The sequence below is a fragment of the Haemaphysalis longicornis genome, unplaced genomic scaffold (assembly GCF_048455015.1).
Source record: "Haemaphysalis longicornis isolate Haplotype H1 unplaced genomic scaffold, Haemaphysalis longicornis Haplotype H1 scaffold_12, whole genome shotgun sequence".
In the NCBI taxonomy this organism is placed as follows: domain Eukaryota; kingdom Metazoa; phylum Arthropoda; class Arachnida; order Ixodida; family Ixodidae; genus Haemaphysalis; species Haemaphysalis longicornis.
In genome coordinates this window covers 21,177,928-21,193,910 of record NW_027526225.1, presented here as the reverse complement: position 1 = coordinate 21,193,910, position 15,983 = coordinate 21,177,928, and positions in this window count along the sequence as shown.

The window sequence follows — 15,983 nt, the reverse complement described above, 5'->3', positions numbered from 1 at the left end:
TGATTAATAAGGCAAGCGACCTGATTCGGCAATAAAAGAGTGAAGAGCGCGACAGACATCCCCGTTGCACCAACCAATCCCGACTGCCCCAAATAACAATAAATTAGGCACCGACAAGGCGAGACCCGGGCGCCGGAGGGGAACCTCCAGGTAACGATTTCGGAGGGAGGAGAACCGCCCGCAAGACAACAGGAATTGGTCAATTGTTTCCTCCTCTTGACAGAAGGCGCACATGGCCGCTGGCGCTATGCGTGCGCGGCGTAGATAAAAAAATTACACCATCTTCCCGTGGGGAACCCTGATGAGGATGCGAAGCATCGTGGCGGTTCCGTGTGGTTCCATTGTGTTGCCGTTATGTTGAGTGATCTGGTTTTTACTAGCGCCAGAGGCAATTCCGCGTCCGGGTCCACATCGGTGGCAAAGGCACGCAAGTGCTGTTGTGTTACGGTGAGTAGGCGGTGGTTCTCGAGGCGCCGAAACTCGTCCATCATGTTCTTGTCGATGTTGTCTCTGTGGTAGAATCGGTAGTCTCCGTCAGCTTTGGGGTGGTGTGGAGTTGCCCTGCTCTGCGAAGCCTACGCGATGTGCACATCGCCACCTGCGGCCCGCGCCCCGGACGTCCGCCAGACTTCATGGCGTGGATACAAGGACCACATCATGGCCCCCTGCTCCGATTCCTTCGGGAATCCGGAGTGTATCTGTACATTTAATTTCCCCTTATGCTGAATAGCAAACTTCCGCAATAAAAAAAAAAGAAAAAAAGGTAAAGGTTGTTGAGATTGGTGCACCGGCTGAGAGCAATGCCTACGCCCTCCTCTTCGGTCGGTCGGTCGGTCGGTCGGTCGGTCGCCTCCCACCATGGCACATACCCACGCGGGGGATTGGCCAAGAAGTTTTGTGCCTAATGAGGATGTGACCTTTATTACTTTAGATCCCAAATTTAGAAAAGGAAATACCCAACAGAATTTTTTAAATACGTATAATATGAAAGTAGATTCAGGAAGAAAAATGAGCTATGTGTTTAATTTTCAGCTGGCTAGCAGGAAAACCGGCCTGTCACCGCAACATAAGAATGGAGGGCAGACACAACATCCCTGTGGCAGACTCCTAGGGCGGAAGCGCCTAGTGACAGGACCTCCGAACTAGATAGCGGAAGGTTAAGGCGTCTAAAGGTTGACTCCAGATGCGTGCGTCGCATTGGGGAGAAGCTGCGGCAATCAAATAGGAAATACTCTATATTTTCCAGTTCGTCGAAGAAAGGACATTGCGGAGATGGAGCCAGACGAGATTTATAAAGATAAACATTTAGTGGGGGAATTTCGCACCGAAGTTTACTGATTGCTACCTCGCATATCCTTGTTTCACAAAACATCGGCTTCCATGCATGACGAAGGTGGCTATAATCTCTAGAAGATAGAAGGGCGTCTTGCTTATAAGCCTGCAGTAGCTGCAGACGTTTAAATCTCGCCCCCAATAGAAAACTGTCATTTGGACATTGCACGACCACAGGGCCACCAAGAGACATGCTGGCTAATTGATCAGCCACTTCATTGTATGAGATTCCTGCATGTCCTGGAACCCACACTAGCCGAACCTCACAAAGCTGACGCGGAACAAATGATCGAAATGTGCGGATAATTGGAGAATCTTTTTCGGATGCTTTGTCTTCTCGTTCTTTTTCTTCTTCTTCGGCGGTTCCCCTACGGTAAGATGACGACGGTGGTTGAACGCGAACCTATCTCGTGATGGATTCTTTGGCTGGCCAATCCCTTGGGGCATCCTGCCGCAATCAGCATCAGAGGCGCTGCGGACGGGGCTGGTTGAGCCATAGAGTTTGGTTGAGCTGCAAGGCGCGTGGCGCTTCCCGCCACAGCTTTCCCACGGGAAATTCAGCATCCCCCTCTAACGTTTTCAGTTCGTCGTTTCTGTTGACGTTTAGCTTCGCGTGCCTTCGTTGTATCAGTAGCTTCTTGACGTAGTTTGAATGAGTCAAGGACATAAGGCGCGTTCGTAGCACTTGCTCCTGTCCCGGATTTGTAGCGTAGTGGGAAGAGCACCGCGTACCTCCCGTTGCGGCCAGAGAGCCGTGGGATCGAAACCGGGCGCCGCTAACTATTTCTTTTTTTATATAGTGTAGTATCGCGGACCTGTGGGTGTAAGGAGGAGAGTTGCGCATGCGCAGTGAGCGTGTGGACGGCGCCGCCATCAACGACGGAGGACCAGGCGAGCCTAAGAAATTCTCCGCATTTAAAATTCAAATTAGGTGTTCGGCAGCGAAGGCAAGTCAGTGTGACTTCGCAGAGTCGAGACTGCACAAAGCCACACTTCCAAGAGTACCGGAGATGCTCAATGTCAGGGCAGCCAGCGATGCTGTCTGGTGGGAAGCTGTCCAGCGAACTGTACCTTCGAAACCTAGTTGCAACAACGGAGGCTATCGGGGGCACAGTATCAACCAGAGAACCATTCAGTGCTACTCCTGCCAGGTAATCAGCGGTTTCGTTAAGTTCAATCCCTCTGTGCCCTGGGACCCAGACCAGACGGATTTCCCTGACATGTGCCGGTATAAGCATCGACAGCGATTGACGAAGAGGAGTAACGGTTGGAGAAGATAAAGCGGAGCAGGCCGAACAAGAATCCGTCGCAATGGTTGGTTGGTTGGTTGGTTCCTTATGTGGCGCGTACCCACGCGGGGGATTGGCCAAGAAGCTGCCTGTAATAATTAGGCTGTGACCCGGTTTATTTTAGACAGAAAAAAAAGAAGTACGAGAAAAAACATCGAGAGTAGAAAAAGAAATCTTTGGATAGAACAGGATTGTCAGGAAAAAAAAACTTGCGAATGAAGGCATAGCTATCTAGCAGGGCATCCGGCCTGTCGCCGCAACAAAGGAATGAAAGACGATCCGACATCTCTGTGGCAATATCCTATGACGGAAGCACCCAGGGAAAGAATAACGGTTAAAGATAAAGGGAGATTCAGCCGATTAAACGTGTATTCAAGGTGCGTGCGTCGCATCGAGGAAAAGCTGCGGCAATTTAAAAGAAAGTGTTCTATTGTTTCAGGGGCCTTGCAGAAAGGGCATTGAGGAGATAACGCCTGACCAGCTTTGTGTAGATAAAAATTTAAAGGGGGGATTCTGCAACGAAATTTTGTGATTGCGACCTCACATTTACGAGATTCGCAGAATTTAGGCTTCCATAAGTGAGAGAGCTGAATATAGTCGGAGCATGAACGAAGGACATCTTGCCGATTAATTTGTAAAACTTGAAGGCGCCTGAACCTCGCCCCCAAAAGAAAACTGTCAATTGGGCAATTCACGACAGCAGGACCCCCAAGAGCCAAATTGGCTAATTGGTCTGCCATTTCATTGAAGATTATCCCTGCGTGACCAGGGACCCACACTAACCGGATCTCGCGAAGCTGGTAAGGAATGAATGAACGGAATGACCTGAGAATGGAAGAATCTTTATCATTTGTTAGAGCAGTGCATACGGAGAGAGAATCCGAAAGGATAACCACCCCCGCAAATCTGTGCTGTAGTTTATTAAGGGCTAAGATTATCGCCAATAATTCTGCCTGAAAGATCGGGGTATAGTCTGGCAGCCTGATTGAGAAGGACTAATCTAGATACTGAGAATATATTCCTACCCCAGCCTTCTCATCACTTTGCTAGGCATCTGTGGCAATGACGACATCAGTATGAAGAGTGGCCAAGTGATCTTCAAGTAAATGATTGAGTAATCGGGCCGGCAATAATTTCGCATGCGAAGGAAAAATGTTGTCCAAGCTTATGTCGACAGGCGACACATTATCAGAATAGGGCTGGAGTAGAAAAAGATCTGCACGAAGAGGCTGCAGCCGTGCCTGAACGCAATCCAATTGAGGACGCTGAAATCGGGGCCACGTAAATCCTCGAAAAAGGTCAGGCCTCAAGAGGAAAATGGGTTGAGCCTCGTATAATGGAGATTCAAACAGTTTGAGAAATGTTACAACAGTTAACTATTTAAATCGATCCAGAAGTGAAGGCAACCGTGCCTCAAGGTACAATACAGAGTTAGCTACATACTTTGGCAACCGTAAACATAAACGCAACGCCAATCTCTTAATAAGAAATAGGGGATGGAGTTTGTACGTCGCGCAGCCAGAAAATCACACGCAACCAAATTCCAATACTGGGCGAACATAGCAACGATAAATCATTAGCAGGGCGTCTCTACGCATACCGAATTTATGATTGCATAGCCTACGCAGCACTCCCGCAGCTTTTTCACCTTTGGCAGCAATGTGCGAAATATGAGGACGCCATGTGAGGTGGACGTCATAAATTATACCCAAATATTGAATTTCCGTGACCTGAGGGATGGATTGCAAACGGTATGTTAGAAATAATGATATAGGGTTATTGCTGGGAAATACTATAACGGCACATTTACTGACATTTAGCGAGAGGTGTAACGTGCTAAGCCAATTATCCAGGACAACCACATAGTCCTGCAGTCGCTGATATAACGCTTGGATGTCCCTATCAGCCGAGAAAAAAGCAATATCATCGGCATACACATAGGTAGATATGCCGTTCTGTATTGGGATAGAACTAAGGAGTAAGTTAAAAATAACTGGAGAAAGAACTGATCCCTGAGGAACTCCACGAAATTGGTGGTACTGGGATGTCGATAAACCGCCCTTGGAACAAAAGAATTTCCTTCCCTTTAAAAGCTCACCAATCCAGGAGCGGATGTACCCTGGAATCTCGCTAGATGCAAGGCGTGACATCAACGTGCTGTACTCTACGCTGTCGTAAGCCTTTGCTATATCTAGGGTTACCAGCGCACTTACATGTTTTAGTCGGCGAGCTAATTTAATGCGGCTCTCGATGTCGACGTGGGCCTTCCCAATAGAATTTCCAGGTCTGAAGCCAATCTGGGCGGGGCTTAGAATACGATTACTGTTCAGAAACCGCATAAGCCGGCCATGCAATACCCTTTCAACCAACTTTACCACGTTGCTAGTCAACGAAATCGGCCTAATATTGTCTTTGACGAAACCCAAACTTTCGTTTTTCAACAATGGTGCTACCTTAGCGATTTTCCATTCCGAAGGTATCCAGCTGTTTTTTAACGACATGTTGACAATGTTTAGTAAATCATCAGGAGACACCTCAAGCAGAAATTTTAACGTTGCCACCGTAATGCCGTCTGATCCTGGAGCACACTCAGACAGCTGCAAAACAATATCAGCTAATTCCGCCCTTGCCACTGGAGTGAAACCCTCATTTGAAACCTGGAACACAAAAGGAGAGGCCAACCCAGAAGAAAAACGAGATTCCAGTTCCTGCGCAATACGTTCCAAAGTTTCCATAGACTCACTCGTTGACTGAACAATTGACTTGCCGTTATCCTGATCTTGTACAACCTTTCTTGAACGAAGGAATCTATGCAACATGCGTCTATTTTTGGACTTTGATAGAGAGGCGAACTTTTGGGTGTTATAATTTTCTTTTGCTTTAGAAACAACCCGCTTGAATATTGCAGCCGCAAACTTGTAACTGGTCCAATTGGATGGGCATTGGTTTTTAAGAACTTTCTTCCAAGCCGCTTCTCTCTGACTATACGCACGAGCACATTCCTCATTCCACCATGGACTGGAGCCGCCATCTTTTTGAGAACAAACAATAAAGCGGGATTTTTTAACAGATTCAGAAAGGATTGATAACACTTGAGCTGTCCGAAGTTTCTCGTCTCTCGATGGAATAGAGCTAAGTGCTGTCTTTAGTTTTTTTTTTTTTTGAACGCGATGAAAATTTATATGCCGAACTATATGTGCTCGCGGCGACGTAGGAAGGCATAAAAACTCATATACAATTGGGATGTGGTCACTACTTGTAGCCTGGTCCCAAGTATACCATGAAGATATATTTCCCGGGGTGGAGAAGGTCAAATCAAGAACAGAACTGGTCTTCCATCGAAAAAATGTCGCAGTTCCAGAGTTAAAACAATACAAATTGTTGTCCCGCATCCAGTCGCAAAGACGCCTGCCACAGGAATCTGTGCGTAAACCCCACGATACGTGGTGCGAATTGAAATCCCCACAAAGAACAACTCGTTTTTCACACGCCGACACGGTAGCATCGAGTGAAGAGGTGGAAGTTACTCCACTCGGAAAGTACGCATTCACTATAGAAAATGCCACGCAACCTGGAAGATTGAATGTCACTGCCAGAATTTCCGATTCCACACACATAAATTGAAATGAGAGATGGGCTTTATGGCAAAATCGAGGGGATACTAAAGTTAGCAATCCTCCTCCTTTAGTTGGACGGTCTAAACGGAACATTCGGTAGTTGTGGAATCTAAATGGCCGACCAGGAGCCAGCCAAGTTTCCTCCAGTACAATAACATCTGGTCGGGTTTTAGATACAATATTGTGAAGGTCTGTTAGCGCTGAAAAGACTGAACGACAATGCCATTGAAGTATCCGTAGAGACATTATGGGGAAGTGATAGCCGCAACAGCCGCCTCCAAAATATCACCTGTTTTTTGACTCGCTTGACCTTTCTTAGACTTTTGTTTCGGGCACGATTCAGGTGAACCCAAAATCGGCGATCCTGTTCTTTTATACACAATCGATTGACCCTCCATGTCTTCTGGGTGGTTCTCAGACTCGACGTTATTCTCGTTAGCAGGACGAATGTTCGATGCCATGCGAGAAACAGGCGGGCCAGTTGCGGCTTTGGATGCATGACGAACCATCGAGGACGGACGACTGGGGGGCAGGCCAGCTACCATTTTGGAGGGAAGAGAAGTACCTTCGCATTGGGACTGAGACGAAGGGTTTGAAGAAGCAGAAGTGGATGGTGACGGTTGGCTGAAACGGCTTGAAGAGTGAGCGGGGTCAGTCTCATCCAAAGGTAGTTGATTGAGTGACCCTAAAGCCTTAGTATTAAAACCACAAGCGGAATCTGTTTGCACAGCTACGCCACACAACGCGGACACAGACTCTGTGATGTGTGCCGTGTGAGCTGTTAGGAGTTCTGCCATAGCATGCAGGTAGCGATCCATCATCTTTGACTGACTTTTTTCGATTGCTGACGCGATCACATCAACAAGAGATGCGTCCACAGTAGCGGAGCCACGTGCCACAACTGAGGCATAGCCTGACGATCTATCTTTGACTACAGCCATCGCCTCACTCCGCGAGCACCGGCGCTTTTCAATGACCTCAAGGATCTTCACCTCTTGTGCTCGAACTGGACAGTTGGAGTAGTCCGCACGGTGTGAGTTTCCACATAGGCAGCAAGTTTCTTCATCTGTCTGGCATGGAGCAGGAGGGTGGTCGCCTCCACAAGTGCAACAACGAGCGGACGACTTACAACCCCCGACACTGTGGCCGAATCGCCAACACTTTCGGCACTGTAGTGGACGAGGGGAAAGCGGCTCAACCTTGAAGATTACGGGCCACGCTTTTAACTCCCCAGGGACAGACACACCAGCGAAGGTGGCGATGACTGACTCGGTCGGATAGCGGACATCGTTCTCTACTCGGCTACAGCGATGCACAGCAATGACACCAGCCGAAGCGAATTCCTCCAGCATATCTGACACTGACATTTCTGGGTCAACTCCGCGAATGATGCCCTTCGAACATGCAAGATGGGCAGGCACAAATGGGCTCACCGGGAAAGAGGCAAAGGTTGAACACTGCAGCAAGTCCTGCACGCACTCTTGGTCGAGCGATCGGATCACAACGCCTCCTTTCCCGAAGGGACGCACGCTGGTGATTTTCTGGAAACGCTCCGTAGCAGAACGAAGGGCGTTTTGCATTTTCCCGGGATTGTTGTGCCGTATTGCGCCCCCATTCGTGGGCACAAGAGCCACAGGGATGTCGGTAACCCCGTTGCGGAGGAAAGCCTGCAAAGGGAGCTGCTGCGGTGTAAGACTGGCCGACCAGGGGGAAGGCCCCCGGCCAGGAGAGTTGGTCGCCATGCGGCGCAATAGCGCCCACCCTCACTACAACCTGAAACAAAGCAGGCCACAAAAGGAAAGAGGTGACAAAATCGCCTAAAGCTGGCCAAAACCCCGCGTAGGAAGCGAACGCCTTGCAGAGACGTTCGAGCAAGGGACACGTCAGCGACTTCTCGCAATGATCAGGCATGTTCCCGCCACGTTGTCGTCGTCGTCGTGGGAACAAGAACCTCACGACACATAGAATAGTTGTTCCACGAAAAACAGCGACTATGATGTATTCTTGATTGATTGTAGGGTTTAACGCGCCGACGCAACGCAGGCGATGAGGCGCGCCGTAGTGGAGGGCTCCGGATTAATTTTGACCACCTGGGGATATGATGTATTCTTAAGGATATAGTTTAGGTAGGTATATATTTAACAGATTACCACAGAGCGATTACTCTTCCACCATTTTGTTTGGGACCATCTTCAAGAGTCGCCGGGTCTTATCTCGAAAAATAGCTACCTGTGCGTGGGAACGTGCTTGGGAACTGGGAACGTGGTTGCCCACAAACCAACCACACTTAAATTTAACCAACATATGAAAATCACTGGGCGTTTCCGCATGGGTCCAGTCACTGCTGCTTGCGCCCCAACAAGTGGCGCTTATGAGTTATGACGCTTGAGAGGGCAAAGGAGACCTTGACGTGCCCTAATTATTGTTTCTAACTTCCACTCATAACATCACGGGGACTGGAGCTGTCCGTGCTTACACGCCGTTTGTTTTCCGCCTGCTTACAGACACATCTATCAGTCCTAACGTCTTCCTCGGGGCTATTATCGCCCTGGCTCAAGCTCCACAATCGGTGCCCGCTACCGCAAGGAAGCAAGCAGAGAGTACCCGTAGAATTCGAGTGCAGCTTGGTTGGTTGGACCCTTAAATCATGGCGCATACCCACGCAGGGGATTGGCCAAGAAGCTGCCTGTAATGATTAGGCGGTGACCCGGTTTATTTTAGAAAGAAAGAAAGAGTAAAGTAAGAGGGAAAAGATTCAGGGAAGAAAAAGAAATCTTTTGATATAACAGAATTGTCAGGAAAAAATCACGAACGAAGACATAACAGTCTTGCCAAGTCTAGCAGTGCATCCGGCCTGTCGCCGCAGTAGTAGTAGTAGTACTAGTATGAAACTTTAATGAGCCTTATAAAGTAGGAGTGGTTCCCTAGTCCGGGAATCCAAGGGACGACCGGGCGACCGACGCCCTAGATGCCAGTAGTTGCTGGACGTCCAGGTGGTTGCTGGTGGCAAGGTTGTCCCACCATAGAGTTTCTCATGGTCTCCCACAGCTCATGGAGGGGGAGGGGAGAAGGAAAGGGTGGGAGGTCAGGGTTATGCGCACATTCTAATAAAATGTGGACAAGTGGGCCAGGCTTAGAGCAAAAAGTGCATTGGGCGGGAAATTGAGTGGGAAACATGTGGTGTGAGCGAATTGGGTGGACGAAGGTAGTCGTTTGGATGCGATGAAGAGTCTGTTCTTCCGATTTGGACAGCTTGGAGTGAGGTTGAGGGAATTGTTGCCTGTCGAGTCGATAGTGCTGTGTAATGTCCTGAAACGTAACCAGTGGTGTGGACTCCGTTTGTTCTTCTGAGGCATGAGAGGGGAGTGCGCAGGCTTGATGACGGGCAATAATTTTGCCCTTCGCCGCAACAAAGGAGAGAAAGGCGATCACAACATCGCTATGGCAAACTCCTAGGGTGGAAGCACCCAGGGAAAGAACAACGGTGGAAGATAGCGGGAGATTAAGCCGATCAAACGTGTATTCAAGGTGCGCGGGTCGCATCGAGGAAAAGCTGCGGCAATTTAAAAGAAAGTGTTCTGTAGTTTCGGGGGCCTTGCACGCAGGACATAAAGGAGTACTTGAACGACGGGTTGAAACTTTTCCAAAACACAAAATTTCAAAACACTCTTTACAGTTGTCAACATTGTTCAAAAAAAAAGAAAACTTTTGGCATATTTGAGGCAGAACACCAATACACGAGCGGTATTTGCATGCTCTTTTAAATAATACATATAGCTGCTTGGTTTTCGCGCGGGGAAAAAAATACACGTTGAAAATTAAGTTTTCACCCGAAAATACGAAAGCGCTCGTGCGAGCCTGGACCTCGTAGCAGTGCTCCGATGGCAGATCGGGAGCTCTTTCAGAGCAACTTTTTTGCTCCGTTTGGAGCAAACACATTCCAATGGCAGGTCGGGAGCAACAAAATCCTGTTACAATTATAGCACTGCACGGGCCCGGGCTGACCCGAAAGTCCGGACCCGGCCGCCCGAAGCGTTTTATCAGTGGGCCCAGGCCTGGCCCTGGGCTTAATCTCGCGGGCCCGGGCTGGGCTCGGGCTTGAATTCATGAGCCTGGCCGTAATTATTTCCGACGTGAAGTGCAGAAACTAACATTAAAAGGAATGTTGTCGGCCCTTATTGATGTTATTGTACCCACTGTTGCAAAAACGTGTTTTGCTAGTTCTTGTATTCACTGTACTGTAATTTTATTGACAATTTTTTTACGGCATCAATATTCTATATTGTGAGGTACGAGATACCATGGATACAATTACAAGGAATGCCGTAGCAAGGGAGGGATTAAGTCATACAAACTGGAGCATTGCACATATGTGAATGTACACGTATGTTTTACATATCGCACCCCTCGAAATGCGGCCGCCGTGGCCGGGAATCGAAATGGTGTGCTATAGGAGCAGCACCGCTAACCAACCAATGCAGGTAAAATATTTCAATGCTTGTGCATATTCGTGGATTGACACCGAAAATGTCAGGGTAGCTTGCACTCACGCGCAAGGCTTGAATGGCGAAGCTGTTGTGGGTGAGCATTGCCGCACACATAGTTAAGTTTCAGTATCATTGTTTTTTTTTTGTATAGTTGCGATGCTAGTAATCGTCGTCATACGCATCGAAGAAGTCGTCGTCTTCTTCGCGGCGAGTGGTGGATGCAAAGCCATCCTCAGCTGTATAGACTTCCACCAGCTCAACTGGCGAAGCTTGCACGAAGTGCCGCTAGCTTGCTTGAACCGGGACGAATGCGCGGGCATGGCGAGGGCCTGCAGGAGTTTGGCTTCGGTCGTCGTGGGGCGCGGACGTGTTTTGCGTTCGCTCCGACCCTGGGGTTCAGAAGTATCTGATCTTTAGGGCCAAGACCTGGGGCAGATTAAACATGGGCCCTGGAAAGAGGGAACATGCCATAGTTCAATCAAGACCTTTCTCTCTCGCGCGGCCGGGGTGGTTCGCGTTTTCGCCGGCCACACGATGCGGGCCATGGGTGCTTGTTCCGGGTGGCGGTCGCTCCGCTGCGCGGGGCCGCCGAGCGCAAGCTCCCGCTCGCCAGTACTTGCTCGTCCGCCTGGATTTTCGCCCAGCAAGCTCTCCTCACTTCAGACTGCCGTGGATCGCAGCACAGCCTCGCCTCTACGGTTCACCGCTCCTGTCGAGATCTTCTCCCGGACGCAGCATGACGCCAGGACACTGTGTTTGGAATGTGCTTTTTGCATGGTGGTCCCAGTGGCAGTGGCAACTCTTCTTCTTGTCCGGCGGCGGAACTTTCTCTCTTTTCTCTCTTTACCTATATCTATACTTTTGTCATCTTTGCTGCTATCCTCCCTTTCACTCCCCCTTCCACATCCCCCAAGGGCCTGGTAAGGTGTCGACAACCCCCCAGTCAGACAGTTTCTGGTCTCTTTCGCCCCCCCTCTGGTCGACTGCCAGTTGTCCTGGCTATCTGCGGTGAAGGCGCTTCGGAAACGCACAAAGAGGGTCCACCAGGGCGTGCGAAAGTTGCTGGCGCGTGGACAGGGCTGCACACACACCGTGGCCCTGCGGGTGTTCCACGGGATGGCGTCGTCCGCCGTCCTCTATGCTCTGCCTTTAGTGAAACTCAAGCCGCGCCGGTGGGAGTAGCTGGAGGTGGATCAGCGCCGGGCTATCCGCCTCTGCTTGGGCCTTCCGAGCACATCTCCGGTGGCGACGACATACACGGAGGCAGGCTTCTGGCCTATCCAGATGCAGGCCCTGCAGGTGGGGCTCCACCACATCCACCGCCTGAAGGGCACACCAGACGGCGCGGCACTCCTCCAGCGCTACCGCTGCCGGCCCAACTCTCGGATGGGCATGCTGCTCAGTACGTACGAGAGCCACATCGCGTTGCCGCAGCGGCGCCGCCTGGAGGCACCACCCCCTGCAGGCACGGGGGTGGTGGACACATTGCCGGGTGTCCGTAGCAAGAGGTCGACTCCACCCCAGGCCGTCCACCAAGAGGTGTCTGCCCTGCTGCAGGACGACGCTGCCGGACTTCTGCAAGTGTACAGGGATGGCTCTGTGCAATAGTCGACGGGCAGAGCCGGAGCCGCCTGCACGGCGCTAGAACTCGGCACCAGCCAGGTGTGCAGCCTGCCCTTCCCTGCCTCATCCACCCACGCAGAGCTGGCTGGACTTCACTTGGCCGCGGACCTTCTTCTACAGCAGGGGACCCAGGTCCGTGGGGCCATCACCCTGAATGACTCCCGCTCTGCCCTCCTCCGTCTCCGTGCCGCCGACCCGCCAGCCAGCTCCAGCGGCTACGTTGAGCGGTCGCGGCCAAGCTTCATGCGGTGGAGGCGCAGGGGTGTCCACTGCGACTTCACTGGCTGCCATCGCACGTGAACATCACGGGCAACGAGGTTGCAGACGCCTTGGCCAAAGGTGCTGCTCGCCAGGCAGGGGTCCCAGCCTCCCGGGATGTGGTGTCATTTGACGCTGCAAGGACTATCCTGGAACGAGTGGTGGAGGACATGCATCCAGATGCCCGAGTAGTCAGTGGCCAGGCCCCACAGGTCTTGCACGGACGCATTAGCAGAGACGCCCGGTCGCTCCTGCTTCGCCTGCGGCTCAGTTGCTGCAACGTGGGAGCGCGCTTGCAAGGAGCCATGAAGAGAAAACACAAGTTTGGTTCATTCAAAAGATTGTCTCGTTAGAATCATACTGACACCACTTTTAACGTAAACTTCGCTCAAATAAGCTACATAATTAGGAAAAACGGGAATGGTCATGCGACCCACCAGCTTATTTCCCGCAACAGAACCTGTGATGTCACATGGGCTAAGCTCGGCGATTGGCGGAGGCTGGCAGAAGCAGACGCAAATTAGGTAGAGCTTACAAACTAGACGAACGAGCGATTTGCGCTTAAATTTAGGGCACATTCTTTACAAAGCAATAGGAATGATGGGACAAACAGTGGAAGTTACGAAAGCACATGTAAACATAGAAGTACTGATGCGTTCTGCTGTTCGTACTGCGCACAGCATGCTTTGGTTTAGCTGCACAGCACTATATGGGGCTTGGGGTTGTCTCAGACGACACTGGCCGATTGACGCAAACAACGGTGTCTTACGTGACCCCATTTGTCGAGCGAGCACTGTTTCAGGGAACGAATATTTTCTCCCAGAACAAAAACAAGCCAGGTTTAAATGCGGGCAAAAACAAACCAAACGCTTGCCACGGTATGGTGGCGCCATCTAGGTTACGGAACGTAAAGAAACGCGGGAACAAACCAACACCGCTGTACAGGGTGGAGACAACCTTTGAACGGTCCCGTGCCACCGCAATTGGGCCAACGGGCTCAACGCGTTATTCTTTTCGTTTCCCACGAGACCTAGCAACGCGAAACAGACAATATGATTCAAACTTCTTCAGTAAACCGCGTTTCGGCGATAATTTTAGTGCGGTTTTGACACAATGACGTGCTTCGGCGGCGAGCGAGCAACCGAACATGGTGGCGCCAGCGTTACGTGTCTCTACCCTGTACGGCGGATGCGTGAATGAAGGTTCTCTAGGCTGCAGAGCGGTCGGTTCCCGTGATGTCACTTGGGACCACGAAAACGCATGATTGAGCGGGAAAATCAAAATTTTAACCTAAATTGTTTAATTTCTCAGTGAATAAAGCACCGTTTGTATCCGGATAAGCGCTGGGGGCACTATAAAACACGAAATCTTTCGAATAAAACCAACTTGCATTTTCTCTTCATGGCTCCTTTAAGGCCGCCGGGCGTCCCCCACCTGCACCGACTGCCCAGAGCCCGAGACGCTAGAGTACTTACTGTGCTCTGGCCGCCAGCACGACACTGCGAGGGCAGAACTCTGGGCCGCACTCCAGCGACTCGGTGCCCCAAGCCACAAGCTAGAACACTTCCTGTTCCCCACGGGACCAGACGCCATCCGACGGGAGGTCTTCCAGCCCCTACTCAACTTCCTGGTTACAACAGGACTAGCGCTGTGTTTGTAGCCATCGAGTCATGGACCAAACGAACGGGATATAGACTATCCCCCTCTCTCCTACCTCTCTTCTCTTCCCCTTCTCTCTTCATATCCTTTGAAACCCCAATCCCCTTCCCTGGACTGGGTTATATGAGGGTGAACTCCCCGTTTAGTTCAACAATATCCCCAAGCCTTTTGTCTTCCCTACTTCGTTAATAAATCACCCCCCCCCCCCCCCCGAACCACAAAGCAAAGCAAAGCCTGCCCACAGAACTAACTCCCCCTACCGTAACGACTGCTCAAGTGCCCAGACAGATACAGGTGAACAACGACGGAACAGACGGAGCATACGGAGTGCTAAAATTCTCTATTAGGGGCGAAGCCCCTTGGTGGCTCGACTTGTCAACGATCATGTCGTCGTTTTGGCCAATCCCCGCTTGTGGGTACGTGCCAAAATCTTTGAGGGCATCATCATCATCATCAAATAACAACACCGCTCATCAGGAAAGCACAGGTCTGTTAGCGAAGTTCACTAACAATTATTAACGAAACGACGACGACGAAATACGTCGAAGGTCATGACAGCGTTCTTTAGCCAACATCAACGTTTTAAGATTAGGTCAGTTCGCAAACCCCGCCTGCGGAGGCGGTCCCAACGCGTCTCCCGGCCGCAGCGGCTCTGGCGTCGCGTTGAGATAGAGATGAGATCGGCGGAGCAAGTAGCTGCCGCCGCCGGCTGCTGCAGCCGGCCGGCAAGATCCTCTCCCCTCAGTGAGTCGACGTCGGCGAGAGCCACGGACAGTACTTTGCTCGCTGTGCGTTTCTTCGTTGTTGATCCTCTGTGGGTGCCTTGCTATAAAATTAATTTGTAGAACTGTTACACATGATTACGCGTCGATGGGTTTTAAGAACTTTTTAGAATCGTAGCACCTCATCACTTGGTACGAGCATGTCATAATGGCAGCACAGTCGAACGTCGTTTTAAAAAGTAGTATCTTGGCAGTGAATTAGTTCGTTGTATCCGATATTCGTTTTAACAGTAGGGGTAAAAATCGGTTTAAGCAAACCGGCAGTCTGGCTCGCGCGAAAACTCTAGATACAAGGCATTATTCCAGGGTTCGAACCCAGGACATACGATGTAATCCTTACCTGCCTCCGTGTGGCATTTCAAACCAAATGGACAGATACACGAGAACGTGGCATTAACAAACTTTTTTTGAGAAAACAGGCATGCGTTGTTATTTATTTGAAGAAAGACGTGACGCGAAAAATGGCTGTGTTACTTTCGTATTTTCGTTTTGATGTTTTTAATTCTAGCTTTCGAGTTTTGAGTCTTGCGCGAACCAAAAATTTCTCCTTACGGCTGTTATCACACACGGCTGCCGTGGCTCTGGCTAGCTTCGTTGTGAAAATAGGCGCAGCTCGCACTAGTGGTACACGGCTGGAGGAACAGCCTTGAGGAACAGGCTGGAGGAACAGCAGAGCTGGCGTTCTTTCACCCTCCGTCGGAGACCCGGCTGTTGCACGACGCACGGATTTCCGTACTTGCCGGGGAATGTACCGGCAACTAGTCCCGGATCGTTTTGTCCGCAGGCTTCCCATTTCCCCCAAAGTGGACCGCGAGCACGCGCTGGAACCCGGGGCAACCGGCTTCGCTAACCCTGCGTGTATAGCGTGTACTCGGCGCCTGTGCTCCCCACTTCAGGCGCGAACGTATGTGAACTGGTGAGGAGAACTGCACGCGA